Below are 15294 nucleotides of genomic sequence, written 5' to 3'. Positions count from 1 at the left end.
TGGTTTCTCTTTTATAGTCTGCAGGCATTAAATGAAAGAAGTCAGTGTTCCAGCAGAGGGAGACAACGTTTCAGAAAAGGCATTGTAGCAAACCAAAAAAGAAATTTTAAGCGCAGCAGAGTAACCAGCTCACATACCTGTTAGCTCAGGTGAGTTTAAAAGGCTGCTGTTGATAACAAGGGCATTTGCTAAATAGATGGTGTGTGTGCAACAATATACTGAAAGGTCAATTATATTGTGCAGCTTATCTCACCACCTGTAGTTATTTAGGTGAAAGCTCCAAAATGCTTGCCTAATATGTCTGTTTATCCAAAAGGAAGTATAGAGGGAGAGCTAGATAGATAGCATTGCATTACATTACATTACATGGCAATGCAATGCACAGTTGCTGAAGTTGAACCAAAATGAGCTTGTCATCTGGCTTCTGCAACTTTTAACATGAAAAATCCAATGAGGAGAAGAAAAGCAAAGCCAAAGAGTCCATCCCAAAATCCGACAAACAAGCAAAATGAACAAAAAGCATTGAATTCAATTCTTTCTGATTTTAGAAACTGCATTAAAGAAGGGGTGCACCGGTCCTGGAGATACTGCAATACCAGGTCAATGCGTGGAGTGGACAGAGCAAGCTCTTTTTCCATCTCCCTGTTCTAAAAATCCATTTAATATATGGTCCCCAGATAGGGGACGTATCAGATATTAAACTGATAAGAACAGATACTACACTTGATCTTAGCCAAAAGGCCGAGAAGCGATAACCAGAATTGGTTTCCGACTATGGTGCCACCCAAGGATTCTGAAAAGTCCATTTGTGGAGATGGCCACCTGGACTCCCGTTAAGAAGACATGCTGTCAACCTCTAGATCCCTCACATGCCTGCACTTTTCGGCTTGCTGCTGCTGCAATCCACGCGTTTTAGATCTGCATAACTCCACCTCTTTTAGAACAGTACCCTCAACCCCCGGCTGTTCCCATCCGCCTCAACACCGTTGGAAGGGAGGAGAACCAATTAAGGCGGGGGGGGGGGTGGAACGAGCAGCTGTCTACCCTTAGCAGGAGGGTTGCTGATTAATTACCTCTCCTGCTGCTGCTGCTGCTGGCTGTCCAGCAGCAGACTGAAGGTGGCTGCTGCTGTGCGCAGGTATATAAAGGCTCAGAGCCTATTATGACACGCGCAGCCAGCGTTCCATTGCCACATTCCGTCTACTGCAGGCGGGATACCTGGATGGCTGAATGTCACTGAGAAGCTCACAGAGACCGCCATAAGCAACAGTTTAAAAGAATGCCACAGACTAATCAACCAAACTTTTTGGGTTGGTTTCTCTTTTATAGTCTGCAGGCATTAAATGAAAGAAGTCAGTGTTCCAGCAGAGGGAGACAACGTTTCAGAAAAGGCATTGTAGCAAACCAAAAAAGAAATTTTAAGCGCAGCAGAGTAACCAGCTCACATACCTGTTAGCTCAGGTGAGTTTAAAAGGCTGCTGTTGATAACAAGGGCATTTGCTAAATAGATGGTGTGTGTGCAACAATATACTGAAAGGTCAATTATATTGTGCAGCTTATCTCACCACCTGTAGTTATTTAGGTGAAAGCTCCAAAATGCTTGCCTAATATGTCTGTTTATCCAAAAGGAAGTATAGAGGGAGAGCTAGATAGATAGCATTGCATTACATTACATTACATGGCAATGCAATGCACAGTTGCTGAAGTTGAACCAAAATGAGCTTGTCATCTGGCTTCTGCAACTTTTAACATGAAAAATCCAATGAGGAGAAGAAAAGCAAAGCCAAAGAGTCCATCCCAAAATCCGACAAACAAGCAAAATGAACAAAAAGCATTGAATTCAATTCTTTCTGATTTTAGAAACTGCATTAAAGAAGGGGTGCACCGGTCCTGGAGATACTGCAATACCAGGTCAATGCGTGGAGTGGACAGAGCAAGCTCTTTTTCCATCTCCCTGTTCTAAAAATCCATTTAATATATGGTCCCCAGATAGGGGACGTATCAGATATTAAACTGATAAGAACAGATACTACACTTGATCTTAGCCAAAAGGCCGAGAAGCGATAACCAGAATTGGTTTCCGACTATGGTGCCACCCAAGGATTCTGAAAAGTCCATTTGTGGAGATGGCCACCTGGACTCCCGTTAAGAAGACATGCTGTCAACCTCTAGATCCCTCACATGCCTGCACTTTTCGGCTTGCTGCTGCTGCAATCCACGCGTTTTAGATCTGCATAACTCCACCTCTTTTAGAACAGTACCCTCAACCCCCGGCTGTTCCCATCCGCCTCAACACCGTTGGAAGGGAGGAGAACCAATTAAGGCGGGGGGGGGGGTGGAACGAGCAGCTGTCTACCCTTAGCAGGAGGGTTGCTGATTAATTACCTCTCCTGCTGCTGCTGCTGCTGGCTGTCCAGCAGCAGACTGAAGGTGGCTGCTGCTGTGCGCAGGTATATAAAGGCTCAGAGCCTATTATGACACGCGCAGCCAGCGTTCCATTGCCACATTCCGTCTACTGCAGGCGGGATACCTGGATGGCTGAATGTCACTGAGAAGCTCACAGAGACCGCCATAAGCAACAGTTTAAAAGAATGCCACAGACTAATCAACCAAACTTTTTGGGTTGGTTTCTCTTTTATAGTCTGCAGGCATTAAATGAAAGAAGTCAGTGTTCCAGCAGAGGGAGACAACGTTTCAGAAAAGGCATTGTAGCAAACCAAAAAAGAAATTTTAAGCGCAGCAGAGTAACCAGCTCACATACCTGTTAGCTCACGTGAGTTTAAAAGGCTGCTGTTGATAACAAGGGCATTTGCTAAATAGATGGTGTGTGTGCAACAATATACTGAAAGGTCAATTATATTGTGCAGCTTATCTCACCACCTGTAGTTATTTAGGTGAAAGCTCCAAAATGCTTGCCTAATATGTCTGTTTATCCAAAAGGAAGTATAGAGGGAGAGCTAGATAGATAGCATTGCATTACATTACATTACATGGCAATGCAATGCACAGTTGCTGAAGTTGAACCAAAATGAGCTTGTCATCTGGCTTCTGCAACTTTTAACATGAAAAATCCAATGAGGAGAAGAAAAGCAAAGCCAAAGAGTCCATCCCAAAATCCGACAAACAAGCAAAATGAACAAAAAGCATTGAATTCAATTCTTTCTGATTTTAGAAACTGCATTAAAGAAGGGGTGCACCGGTCCTGGAGATACTGCAATACCAGGTCAATGCGTGGAGTGGACAGAGCAAGCTCTTTTTCCATCTCCCTGTTCTAAAAATCCATTTAATATATGGTCCCCAGATAGGGGACGTATCAGATATTAAACTGATAAGAACAGATACTACACTTGATCTTAGCCAAAAGGCCGAGAAGCGATAACCAGAATTGGTTTCCGACTACGGTGCCACCCAAGGATTCTGAAAAGTCCATTTGTGGAGATGGCCACCTGGACTCCCGTTAAGAAGACATGCTGTCAACCTCTAGATCCCTCACATGCCTGCACTTTTCGGCTTGCTGCTGCTGCAATCCACGCGTTTTAGATCTGCATAACTCCACCTCTTTTAGCACAGTACCCTCAACCCCCGGCTGTTCCCACCCGCCTCAACACCGTTGGAAGGGAGGAGAACCAATTAAGGCGGGGGGGGGGGGTGGAACGAGCAGCTGTCTACCCTTAGCAGGAGGGTTGCTGATTAATTACCTCTCCTGCTGCTGCTGCTGCTGGCTGTCCAGCAGCAGACTGAAGGTGGCTGCTGCTGTGCGCAGGTATATAAAGGCTCAGAGCCTATTATGACACGCGCAGCCAGCGTTCCATTGCCACATTCCGTCTACTGCAGGCGGGATACCTGGATGGCTGAATGTCACTGAGAAGCTCACAGAGACCGCCATAAGCAACAGTTTAAAAGAATGCCACAGACTAATCAACCAAACTTTTTGGGTTTGTTTCTCTTTTATAGTCTGCAGGCATTAAATGAAAGAAGTCAGTGTTCCAGCAGAGGGAGACAACGTTTCAGAAAAGGCATTGTAGCAAACCAAAAAAGAAATTTTAAGCGCAGCAGAGTAACCAGCTCACATACCTGTTAGCTTAGGTGAGTTTAAAAGGCTGCTGTTGATAACAAGGGCATTTGCTAAATAGATGGTGTGTGTGCAACAATATACTGAAAGGTCAATTATATTGTGCAGCTTATCTCACCACCTGTAGTTATTTAGGTGAATGCTCCAAAATGCTTGCCTAATATGTCTGTTTATCCAAAAGGAAGTATAGAGGGAGAGCTAGATAGATAGCATTGCATTACATTACATTACATGGCAATGCAATGCACAGTTGCTGAAGTTGAACCAAAATGAGCTTGTCATCTGGCTTCTGCAACTTTTAACATGAAAAATCCAATGAGGAGAAGAAAAGCAAAGCCAAAGAGTCCATCCCAAAATCCGACAAACAAGCAAAATGAACAAAAAGCATTGAATTCAATTCTTTCTGATTTTAGAAACTGCATTAAAGAAGGGGTGCACCGGTCCTGGAGATAATGCAATACCAGGTCAATGCGTGGAGTGGACAGAGCAAGCTCTTTTTCCATCTCCCTGTTCTAAAAATCCATTTAATATATGGTCCCCAGATAGGGGACGTATCAGATATTAAACTGATAAGAACAGATACTACACTTGATCTTAGCCAAAAGGCCGAGAAGCGATAACCAGAATTGGTTTCCGACTACGGTGCCACCCAAGGATTCTGAAAAGTCCATTTGTGGAGATGGCCACCTGGACTCCCGTTAAGAAGACATGCTGTCAACCTCTAGATCCCTCACATGCCTGCACTTTTCGGCTTGCTGCTGCTGCAATCCACGCGTTTTAGATCTGCATAACTCCACCTCTTTTAGCACAGTACCCTCAACCCCCGGCTGTTCCCACCCGCCTCAACACCGTTGGAAGGGAGGAGAACCAATTAAGGCGGGGGGGGGGGGGGAACGAGCAGCTGTCTACCCTTAGCAGGAGGGTTGCTGATTAATTACCTCTCCTGCTGCTGCTGCTGCTGGCTGTCCAGCAGCAGACTGAAGGTGGCTGCTGCTGTGCGCAGGTATATAAAGGCTCAGAGCCTATTATGACACGCGCAGCCAGCGTTCCATTGCCACATTCCGTCTACTGCAGGCGGGATACCTGGATGGCTGAATGTCACTGAGAAGCTCACAGAGACCGCCATAAGCAACAGTTTAAAAGAATGCCACAGACTAATCAACCAAACTTTTTGGGTTGGTTTCTCTTTTATAGTCTGCAGGCATTAAATGAAAGAAGTCAGTGTTCCAGCAGAGGGAGACAACGTTTCAGAAAAGGCATTGTAGCAAACCAAAAAAGAAATTTTAAGCGCAGCAGAGTAACCAGCTCACATACCTGTTAGCTCAGGTGAGTTTAAAAGGCTGCTGTTGATAACAAGGGCATTTGCTAAATAGATGGTGTGTGTGCAACAATATACTGAAAGGTCAATTATATTGTGCAGCTTATCTCACCACCTGTAGTTATTTAGGTGAAAGCTCCAAAATGCTTGCCTAATATGTCTGTTTATCCAAAAGGAAGTATAGAGGGAGAGCTAGATAGATAGCATTGCATTACATTACATTACATGGCAATGCAATGCACAGTTGCTGAAGTTGAACCAAAATGAGCTTGTCATCTGGCTTCTGCAACTTTTAACATGAAAAATCCAATGAGGAGAAGAAAAGCAAAGCCAAAGAGTCCATCCCAAAATCCGACAAACAAGCAAAATGAACAAAAAGCATTGAATTCAATTCTTTCTGATTTTAGAAACTGCATTAAAGAAGGGGTGCACCGGTCCTGGAGATACTGCAATACCAGGTCAATGCGTGGAGTGGACAGAGCAAGCTCTTTTTCCATCTCCCTGATCTAAAAATCCATTTAATATATGGTCCCCAGATAGGGGACGTATCAGATATTAAACTGATAAGAACAGATACTACACTTGATCTTAGCCAAAAGGCCGAGAAGCGATAACCAGAATTGGTTTCCGACTACGGTGCCACCCAAGGATTCTGAAAAGTCCATTTGTGGAGATGGCCACCTGGACTCCCGTTAAGAAGACATGCTGTCAACCTCTAGATCCCTCACATGCCTGCACTTTTCGGCTTGCTGCTGCTGCAATCCACGCGTTTTAGATCTGCATAACTCCACCTCTTTTAGCACAGTACCCTCAACCCCCGGCTGTTCCCACCCGCCTCAACACCGTTGGAAGGGAGGAGAACCAATTAAGGCGGGGGGGGGTGGAACGAGCAGCTGTCTACCCTTAGCAGGAGGGTTGCTGATTAATTACCTCTCCTGCTGCTGCTGCTGCTGGCTGTCCAGCAGCAGACTGAAGGTGGCTGCTGCTGTGCGCAGGTATATAAAGGCTCAGAGCCTATTATGACACGCGCAGCCAGCGTTCCATTGCCACATTCCGTCTACTGCAGGCGGGATGCCTGGATGGCTGAATGTCACTGAGAAGCTCACAGAGACCGCCATAAGCAACAGTTTAAAAGAATGCCACAGACTAATCAACCAAACTTTTTGGGTTGGTTTCTCTTTTATAGTCTGCAGGCATTAAATGAAAGAAGTCAGTGTTCCAGCAGAGGGAGACAACGTTTCAGAAAAGGCATTGTAGCAAACCAAAAAAGAAATTTTAAGCGCAGCAGAGTAACCAGCTCACATACCTGTTAGCTCAGGTGAGTTTAAAAGGCTGCTGTTGATAACAAGGGCATTTGCTAAATAGATGTTGTGTGTGCAACAATATACTGAAAGGTCAATTATATTGTGCAGCTTATCTCACCACCTGTAGTTATTTAGGTGAAAGCTCCAAAATGCTTACCTAATATGTCTGTTTATCCAAAAGGAAGTATAGAGGGAGAGCTAGATAGATAGCATTGCATTACATTACATTACATGGCAATGCAATGCACAGTTGCTGAAGTTGAACCAAAATGAGCTTGTCATCTGGCTTCTGCAACTTTTAACATGAAAAATCCAATGAGGAGAAGAAAAGCAAAGCCAAAGAGTCCATCCCAAAATCCGACAAACAAGCAAAATGAACAAAAAGCATTGAATTCAATTCTTTCTGATTTTAGAAACTGCATTAAAGAAGGGGTGCACCGGTAATGGAGATACTGCAATACCAGGTCAATGCGTGGAGTGGACAGAGCAAGCTCTTTTTCCATCTCCCTGTTCTAAAAATCCATTTAATATATGGTCCCCAGATAGGGGACGTATCAGATATTAAACTGATAAGAACAGATACTACACTTGATCTTAGCCAAAAGGCCGAGAAGCGATAACCAGAATTGGTTTCCGACTACGGTGCCACCCAAGGATTCTGAAAAGTCCATTTGTGGAGATGGCCACCTGGACTCCCGTTAAGAAGACATGCTGTCAACCTCTAGATCCCTCACATGCCTGCACTTTTCGGCTTGCTGCTGCTGCAATCCACGCGTTTTAGATCTGCATAACTACACCTCTTTTAGCACAGTACCCTCAACCCTCGGCTGTTCCCACCCGCCTCAACACCGTTGGAAGGGAGGAGAACCAATTAAGGCGGGGGGGGGGTGGAACGAGCAGCTGTCTACCCTTAGCAGGAGGGTTGCTGATTAATTACCTCTCCTGCTGCTGCTGCTGCTGGCTGTCCAGCAGCAGACTGAAGGTGGCTGCTGCTGTGCGCAGGTATATAAAGGCTCAGAGCCTATTATGACACCCGCAGCCAGCGTTCCATTGCCACATTCCGTCTACTGCAGGCGGGATACCTGGATGGCTGAATGTCACTGAGAAGCTCACAGAGACCGCCATAAGCAACAGTTTAAAAGAATGCCACAGACTAATCAACCAAACTTTTTGGGTTGGTTTCTCTTTTATAGTCTGCAGGCATTAAATGAAAGAAGTCAGTGTTCCAGCAGAGGGAGACAACGTTTCAGAAAAGGCATTGTAGCAAACCAAAAAAGAAATTTTAAGCGCAGCAGAGTAACCAGCTCACATACCTGTTAGCTCAGGTGAGTTTAAAAGGCTGCTGTTGATAACAAGGGCATTTGCTAAATAGATGGTGTGTGTGCAACAATATACTGAAAGGTCAATTATATTGTGCAGCTTATCTCACCACCTGTAGTTATTTAGGTGAAAGCTCCAAAATGCTTGCCTAATATGTCTGTTTATCCAAAAGGAAGTATAGAGGGAGAGCTAGATAGATAGCATTGCATTACATTACATTACATGGCAATGCAATGCACAGTTGCTGAAGTTGAACCAAAATGAGCTTGTCATCTGGCTTCTGCAACTTTTAACATGAAAAATCCAATGAGGAGAAGAAAAGCAAAGCCAAAGAGTCCATCCCAAAATCCGACAAACAAGCAAAATGAACAAAAAGCATTGAATTCAATTCTTTCTGATTTTAGAAACTGCATTAAAGAAGGGGTGCACCGGTCCTGGAGATACTGCAATACCAGGTCAATGCGTGGAGTGGACAGAGCAAGCTCTTTTTCCATCTCCCTGTTCTAAAAATCCATTTAATATATGGTCCCCAGATAAGGGACGTATCAGATATTAAACTGATAAGAACAGATACTACACTTGATCTTAGCCAAAAGACCGAGAAGCGATAACCAGAATTGGTTTCCGACTACGGTGCCACCCAAGGATTCTGAAAAGTCCATTTGTGGAGATAGCCACCTGGACTCCCGTTAAGAAGACATGCTGTCAACCTCTAGATTCCTCACATGCCTGCACTTTTCGGCTTGCTGCTGCTGCAATCCACGCGTTTTAGATCTGCATAACTCCACCTCTTTTAGCACAGTACCCTCAAGCCCCGGCTGTTCCCACCCGCCTCAACACCGTTGGAAGGGAGGAGAACCAATTAAGGCGGGGGGGGGGGTGGAACGAGCAGCTGTCTACCCTTAGCAGGAGGGTTGCTGATTAATTACCTCTCCTGCTGCTGCTGCTGCTGGCTGTCCAGCAGCAGACTGAAGGTGGCTGCTGCTGTGCGCAGGTATATAAAGGCTCAGAGCCTATTATGACACGCGCAGCCAGCGTTCCATTGCCACATTCCGTCTACTGCAGGCGGGATACCTGGATGGCTGAATGTCACTGAGAAGCTCACAGAGACCGCCATAAGCAACAGTTTAAAAGAATGCCACAGACTAATCAACCAAACTTTTTGGGTTGGTTTCTCTTTTATAGTCTGCAGGCATTAAATAAAGAAGTCAGTGTTCCAGCAGAGGGAGACAACGTTTCAGAAAAGGCATTGTAGCAAACCAAAAAAGAAATTTTAAGCGCAGCAGAGTAACCAGCTCACATACCTGTTAGCTCAGGTGAGTTTAAAAGGCTGCTGTTGATAACAAGGGCATTTGCTAAATAGATGGTGTGTGTGCAACAATATACTGAAAGGTCAATTATATTGTGCAGCTTATCTCACCACCTGTAGTTATTTAGGTGAAAGCTCCAAAATGCTTGCCTAATATGTCTGTTTATCCAAAAGGAAGTATAGAGGGAGAGCTAGATAGATAGCATTGCATTACATTACATTACATGGCAATGCAATGCACAGTTGCTGAAGTTGAACCAAAATGAGCTTGTCATCTGGCTTCTGCAACTTTTAACATGAAAAATCCAATGAGGAGAAGAAAAGCAAAGCCAAAGAGTCCATCCCAAAATCCGACAAACAAGCAAAATGAACAAAAAGCATTGAATTCAATTCTTTCTGATTTTAGAAACTGCATTAAAGAAGGGGTGCACCGGTCCTGGAGATACTGCAATACCAGGTCAATGCGTGGAGTGGACAGAGCAAGCTCTTTTTCCATCTCCCTGTTCTAAAAATCCATTTAATATATGGTCCCCAGATAGGGGACGTATCAGATATTAAACTGATAAGAACAGATACTACACTTGATCTTAGCCAAAAGGCCGAGAAGCGATAACCAGAATTGGTTTCCGACTACGGTGCCACCCAAGGATTCTGAAAAGTCCATTTGTGGAGATGGCCACCTGGACTCCCGTTAAGAAGACATGCTGTCAACCTCTAGATCCCTCACATGCCTGCACTTTTCGGCTTGCTGCTGCTGCAATCCACGCGTTTTAGATCTGCATAACTCCACCTCTTTTAGCACAGTACCCTCAACCCCCGACTGTTCCCACCCGCCTCAACACCGTTGGAAGGGAGGAGAACCAATTAAGGCGGGGGGGGGGGGTGGAACGAGCAGCTGTCTACCCTTAGCAGGAGGGTTGCTGATTAATTACCTCTCCTGCTGCTGCTGCTGCTGGCTGTCCAGCAGCAGACTGAAGGTGGCTGCTGCTGTGCGCAGGTATATAAAGGCTCAGAGCCTATTATGACACGCGCAGCCAGCGTTCCATTGCCACATTCCGTCTACTGCAGGCGGGATACCTGGATGGCTGAATGTCACTGAGAAGCTCACAGAGACCGCCATAAGCAACAGTTTAAAAGAATGCCACAGACTAATCAACCAAACTTTTTGGGTTGGTTTCTCTTTTATAGTCTGCAGGCATTAAATGAAAGAAGTCAGTGTTCCAGCAGAGGGAGACAACGTTTCAGAAAAGGCATTGTAGCAAACCAAAAAAGAAATTTTAAGCGCAGCAGAGTAACCAGCTCACATACCTGTTAGCTCAGGTGAGTTTAAAAGGCTGCTGTTGATAACAAGGGCATTTGCTAAATAGATGGTGTGTGTGCAACAATATACTGAAAGGTCAATTATATTGTGCAGCTTATCTCACCACCTGTAGTTATTTAGGTGAAAGCTCCAAAATGCTTGCCTAATATGTCTGTTTATCCAAAAGGAAGTATAGAGGGAGAGCTAGATAGATAGCATTGCATTACATTACATTACATGGCAATGCAATGCACAGTTGCTGAAGTTGAACCAAAATGAGCTTGTCATCTGGCTTCTGCAACTTTTAACATGAAAAATCCAATGAGGAGAAGAAAAGCAAAGCCAAAGAGTCCATCCCAAAATCCGACAAACAAGCAAAATGAACAAAAAGCATTGAATTCAATTCTTTCTGATTTTAGAAACTGCATTAAAGAAGGGGTGCACCGGTCCTGGAGATACTGCAATACCAGGTCAATGCGTGGAGTGGACAGAGCAAGCTCTTTTTCCATCTCCCTGTTCTAAAAATCCATTTAATATATGGTCCCCAGATAGGGGACGTATCAGATATTAAACTGATAAGAACAGATACTACACTTGATCTTAGCCAAAAGGCCGAGAAGCGATAACCAGAATTGGTTTCCGACTACGGTGCCACCCAAGGATTCTGAAAAGTCCATTTGTGGAGATGGCCACCTGGACTCCCGTTAAGAAGACATGCTGTCAACCTCTAGATCCCTCACATGCCTGCACTTTTCGGCTTGCTGCTGCTGCAATCCACGCGTTTTAGATCTGCATAACTCCACCTCTTTTAGCACAGTACCCTCAACCCCCGGCTGTTCCCACCCGCCTCAACACCGTTGGAAGGGAGGAGAACCAATTAAGGCGGGGGGGGGGGTGGAACGAGCAGCTGTCTACCCTTAGCAGGAGGGTTGCTGATTAATTACCTCTCCTGCTGCTGCTGCTGCTGGCTGTCCAGCAGCAGACTGAAGGTGGCTGCTGCTGTGCGCAGGTATATAAAGGCTCAGAGCCTATTATGACACGCGCAGCCAGCGTTCCATTGCCACATTCCGTCTACTGCAGGCGGGATACCTGGATGGCTGAATGTCACTGAGAAGCTCACAGAGACCGCCATAAGCAACAGTTTAAAAGAATGCCACAGACTAATCAACCAAACTTTTTGGGTTGGTTTCTCTTTTATAGTCTGCAGGCATTAAATGAAAGAAGTCAGTGTTCCAGCAGAGGGAGACAACGTTTCAGAAAAGGCATTGTAGCAAACCAAAAAAGAAATTTTAAGCGCAGCAGAGTAACCAGCTCACATACCTGTTAGCTCAGGTGAGTTTAAAAGGCTGCTGTTGATAACAAGGGCATTTGCTAAATAGATGGTGTGTGTGCAACAATATACTGAAAGGTCAATTATATTGTGCAGCTTATCTCACCACCTGTAGTTATTTAGGTGAAAGCTCCAAAATGCTTGCCTAATATGTCTGTTTATCCAAAAGGAAGTATAGAGGGAGAGCTAGATAGATAGCATTGCATTACATTACATTACATGGCAATGCAATGCACAGTTGCTGAAGTTGAACCAAAATGAGCTTGTCATCTGGCTTCTGCAACTTTTAACATGAAAAATCCAATGAGGAGAAGAAAAGCAAAGCCAAAGAGTCCATCCCAAAATCCGACAAACAAGCAAAATGAACAAAAAGCATTGAATTCAATTCTTTCTGATTTTAGAAACTGCATTAAAGAAGGGGTGCACCGGTCCTGGAGATACTGCAATACCAGGTCAATGCGTGGAGTGGACAGAGCAAGCTCTTTTTCCATCTCTCTGTTCTAAAAATCCATTTAATATATGGTCCCCAGATAGGGGACGTATCAGATATTAAACTGATAAGAACAGATACTACACTTGATCTTAGCCAAAAGGCCGAGAAGCGATAACCAGAATTGGTTTCCGACTACGGTGCCACCCAAGGATTCTGAAAAGTCCATTTGTGGAGATGGCCACCTGGACTCCCGTTAAGAAGACATGCTGTCAACCTCTAGATCCCTCACATGCCTGCACTTTTCGGCTTGCTGCTGCTGCAATCCACGCGTTTTAGATCTGCATAACTCCACCTCTTTTAGCACAGTACCCTCAACCCCCGGCTGTTCCCACCCGCCTCAACACCGTTGGAAGGGAGGAGAACCAATTAAGGCGGGGGGGGGGTGGAACGAGCAGCTGTCTACCCTTAGCAGGAGGGTTGCTGATTAATTACCTCTCCTGCTGCTGCTGCTGCTGGCTGTCCAGCAGCAGACTGAAGGTGGCTGCTGCTGTGCGCAGGTATATAAAGGCTCAGAGCCTATTATGACACGCGCAGCCAGCGTTCCATTGCCACATTCCGTCTACTGCAGGCGGGATACCTGGATGGCTGAATGTCACTGAGAAGCTCACAGAGACCGCCATAAGCAACAGTTTAAAAGAATGCCACAGACTAATCAACCAAACTTTTTTGGGTTGGTTTCTCTTTTATAGTCTGCAGGCATTAAATGAAAGAAGTCAGTGTTCCAGCAGAGGGAGACAACGTTTCAGAAAAGGCATTGTAGCAAACCAAAAAAGAAATTTTAAGCGCAGCAGAGTAACCAGCTCACATACCTGTTAGCTCAGGTGAGTTTAAAAGGCTGCTGTTGATAACAAGGGCATTTGCTAAATAGATGGTGTGTGTGCAACAATATACTGAAAGGTCAATTATATTGTGCAGCTTATCTCACCACCTGTAGTTATTTAGGTGAAAGCTCCAAAATGCTTGCCTAATATGTCTGTTTATCCAAAAGGAAGTATAGAGGGAGAGCTAGATAGATAGCATTGCATTACATTACATTACATGGCAATGCAATGCACAGTTGCTGAAGTTGAACCAAAATGAGCTTGTCATCTAGCTTCTGCAACTTTTAACATGAAAAATCCAATGAGGAGAAGAAAAGCAAAGCCAAAGAGTCCATCCCAAAATCCGACAAACAAGCAAAATGAACAAAAAGCATTGAATTCAATTCTTTCTGATTTTAGATACTGCATTAAAGAAGGGGTGCACCGGTCCTGGAGATACTGCAATACCAGGTCAATGCGTGGAGTGGACAGAGCAAGCTCTTTTTCCATCTCCCTGTTCTAAAAATCCATTTAATATATGGTCCCCAGATAGGGGACGTATCAGATATTAAACTGATAAGAACAGATACTACACTTGATCTTAGTCAAAAGGCCGAGAAGCGATAACCAGAATTGGTTTCCGACTACGGTGCCACCCAAGGATTCTGAAAAGTCCATTTGTGGAGATGGCCACCTGGACTCCCGTTAAGAAGACATGCTGTCAACCTCTAGATCCCTCACATGCCTGCACTTTTCGGCTTGCTGCTGCTGCAATCCACGCGTTTTAGATCTGCATAACTCCACCTCTTTTAGCACAGTACCCTCAACCCCCGGCTGTTCCCACCCGCCTCAACACCGTTGGAAGGGATGAGAACCAATTAAGGCGGGGGGGGGGTGGAACGAGCAGCTGTCTACCCTTAGCAGGAGGGTTGCTGATTAATTACCTCTCCTGCTGCTGCTGCTGGCTGTCCAGCAGCAGACTGAAGGTGGCTGCTGCTGTGCGCAGGTATATAAAGGCACAGAGCCTATTATGACACGCGCAGCCAGCGTTCCATTGCCACATTCCGTCTACTGCAGGCGGGATACCTGGATGGCTGAATGTCACTGAGAAGCTCACAGAGACCGCCATAAGCAACAGTTTAAAAGAATGCCACAGACCAATCAACCAAACTTTTTGGGTTGGTTTCTCTTTTATAGTCTGCAGGCATTAAATGAAAGAAGTCAGTGTTCCAGCAGAGGGAGACAACGTTTCAGAAAAGGCATTGTAGCAAACCAAAAAAGAAATTTTAAGCGCAGCAGAGTAACCAGCTCACATACCTGTTAGCTCAGGTGAGTTTAAAAGGCTGCTGTTGATAACAAGGGCATTTGCTAAATAGATGGTGTGTGTGCAACAATATACTGAAAGGTCAATTATATTGTGCAGCTTATCTCACCACCTGTAGTTATTTAGGTGAAAGCTCCAAAATGCTTGCCTAATATGTCTGTTTATCCAAAAGGAAGTATAGAGGGAGAGCTAGATAGATAGCATTGCATTACATTACATTACATGGCAATGCAATGCACAGTTGCTGAAGTTGAACCAAAATGAGCTTGTCATCTGGCTTCTGCAACTTTTAACATGAAAAATCCAATGAGGAGAAGAAAAGCAAAGCCAAAGAGTCCATCCCAAAATCCGACAAACAAGCAAAATGAACAAAAAGCATTGAATTCAATTCTTTCTGATTTTAGAAACTGCATTAAAGAAGGGGTGCACCGGTCCTGGAGATACTGCAATACCAGGTCAATGCGTGGAGTGGACAGAGCAAGCTCTTTTTCCATCTCCCTGTTCTAAAAATCCATTTAATATATGGTCCCCAGATAGGGGACGTATCAGATATTAAACTGATAAGAACAGATACTACACTTGATCTTAGCCAAAAGGCCGAGAAGCGATAACCAGAATTGGTTTCCGACTACGGTGCCACCCAAGGATTCTGAAAAGTCCATTTGTGGAGATGGCCACCTGGACTCCCGTTAAGAAGACATGCTGTCAACCTCTAGATCCCTCA

At 44.8% G+C, this 15294-nt stretch overlaps 12 non-coding genes across 12 annotated transcripts; all 12 read right to left on the bottom strand.

Moving 5' to 3' along the window:
- Positions 1–562: 562 nt before the first annotated feature.
- On the bottom strand, positions 563–753 carry LOC141221857 (U2 spliceosomal RNA). Its single transcript, XR_012289775.1, has one exon. It is a non-coding gene; the product is annotated as a U2 spliceosomal RNA (small nuclear RNA).
- A 1121-nt stretch (positions 754–1874) lies between these two features.
- On the bottom strand, positions 1875–2065 carry LOC141221856 (U2 spliceosomal RNA). The gene has a single exon (XR_012289774.1). It is a non-coding gene; the product is annotated as a U2 spliceosomal RNA (small nuclear RNA).
- Positions 2066–3186: 1121 nt separating this feature from the next.
- LOC141221855 (U2 spliceosomal RNA) lies at positions 3187–3377 on the bottom strand. The gene has a single exon (XR_012289773.1). It is a non-coding gene; the product is annotated as a U2 spliceosomal RNA (small nuclear RNA).
- Positions 3378–4499: 1122 nt separating this feature from the next.
- On the bottom strand, positions 4500–4690 carry LOC141221863 (U2 spliceosomal RNA). Its single transcript, XR_012289780.1, has one exon. It is a non-coding gene; the product is annotated as a U2 spliceosomal RNA (small nuclear RNA).
- Positions 4691–5811: 1121 nt separating this feature from the next.
- On the bottom strand, positions 5812–6002 carry LOC141221969 (U2 spliceosomal RNA). Its single transcript, XR_012289881.1, has one exon. It is a non-coding gene; the product is annotated as a U2 spliceosomal RNA (small nuclear RNA).
- A 1119-nt stretch (positions 6003–7121) lies between these two features.
- On the bottom strand, positions 7122–7312 carry LOC141222032 (U2 spliceosomal RNA). The gene has a single exon (XR_012289942.1). It is a non-coding gene; the product is annotated as a U2 spliceosomal RNA (small nuclear RNA).
- A 1120-nt stretch (positions 7313–8432) lies between these two features.
- Positions 8433–8623, bottom strand: LOC141222029 (U2 spliceosomal RNA). Its single transcript, XR_012289939.1, has one exon. It is a non-coding gene; the product is annotated as a U2 spliceosomal RNA (small nuclear RNA).
- A 1120-nt stretch (positions 8624–9743) lies between these two features.
- Positions 9744–9934, bottom strand: LOC141221854 (U2 spliceosomal RNA). The gene has a single exon (XR_012289772.1). It is a non-coding gene; the product is annotated as a U2 spliceosomal RNA (small nuclear RNA).
- Positions 9935–11056: 1122 nt separating this feature from the next.
- On the bottom strand, positions 11057–11247 carry LOC141221853 (U2 spliceosomal RNA). The gene has a single exon (XR_012289771.1). It is a non-coding gene; the product is annotated as a U2 spliceosomal RNA (small nuclear RNA).
- A 1121-nt stretch (positions 11248–12368) lies between these two features.
- On the bottom strand, positions 12369–12559 carry LOC141222017 (U2 spliceosomal RNA). The gene has a single exon (XR_012289927.1). It is a non-coding gene; the product is annotated as a U2 spliceosomal RNA (small nuclear RNA).
- A 1121-nt stretch (positions 12560–13680) lies between these two features.
- LOC141222030 (U2 spliceosomal RNA) lies at positions 13681–13871 on the bottom strand. The gene has a single exon (XR_012289940.1). It is a non-coding gene; the product is annotated as a U2 spliceosomal RNA (small nuclear RNA).
- Positions 13872–14988: 1117 nt separating this feature from the next.
- On the bottom strand, positions 14989–15179 carry LOC141221851 (U2 spliceosomal RNA). The gene has a single exon (XR_012289770.1). It is a non-coding gene; the product is annotated as a U2 spliceosomal RNA (small nuclear RNA).
- Between the last annotated feature and the right edge of the window lie 115 nt (positions 15180–15294).

Source organism: Phyllobates terribilis, unplaced genomic scaffold (genome assembly GCF_046119375.1).
Source record: "Phyllobates terribilis strain yellow unplaced genomic scaffold, ASM4611937v1 Scaffold_341__1_contigs__length_2033592, whole genome shotgun sequence".
NCBI lineage: Eukaryota > Metazoa > Chordata > Amphibia > Anura > Dendrobatidae > Phyllobates > Phyllobates terribilis.
The sequence above is the reverse complement of the archived record's forward strand: the minus strand, read 5'-3'. Positions and strand labels throughout refer to the sequence as shown.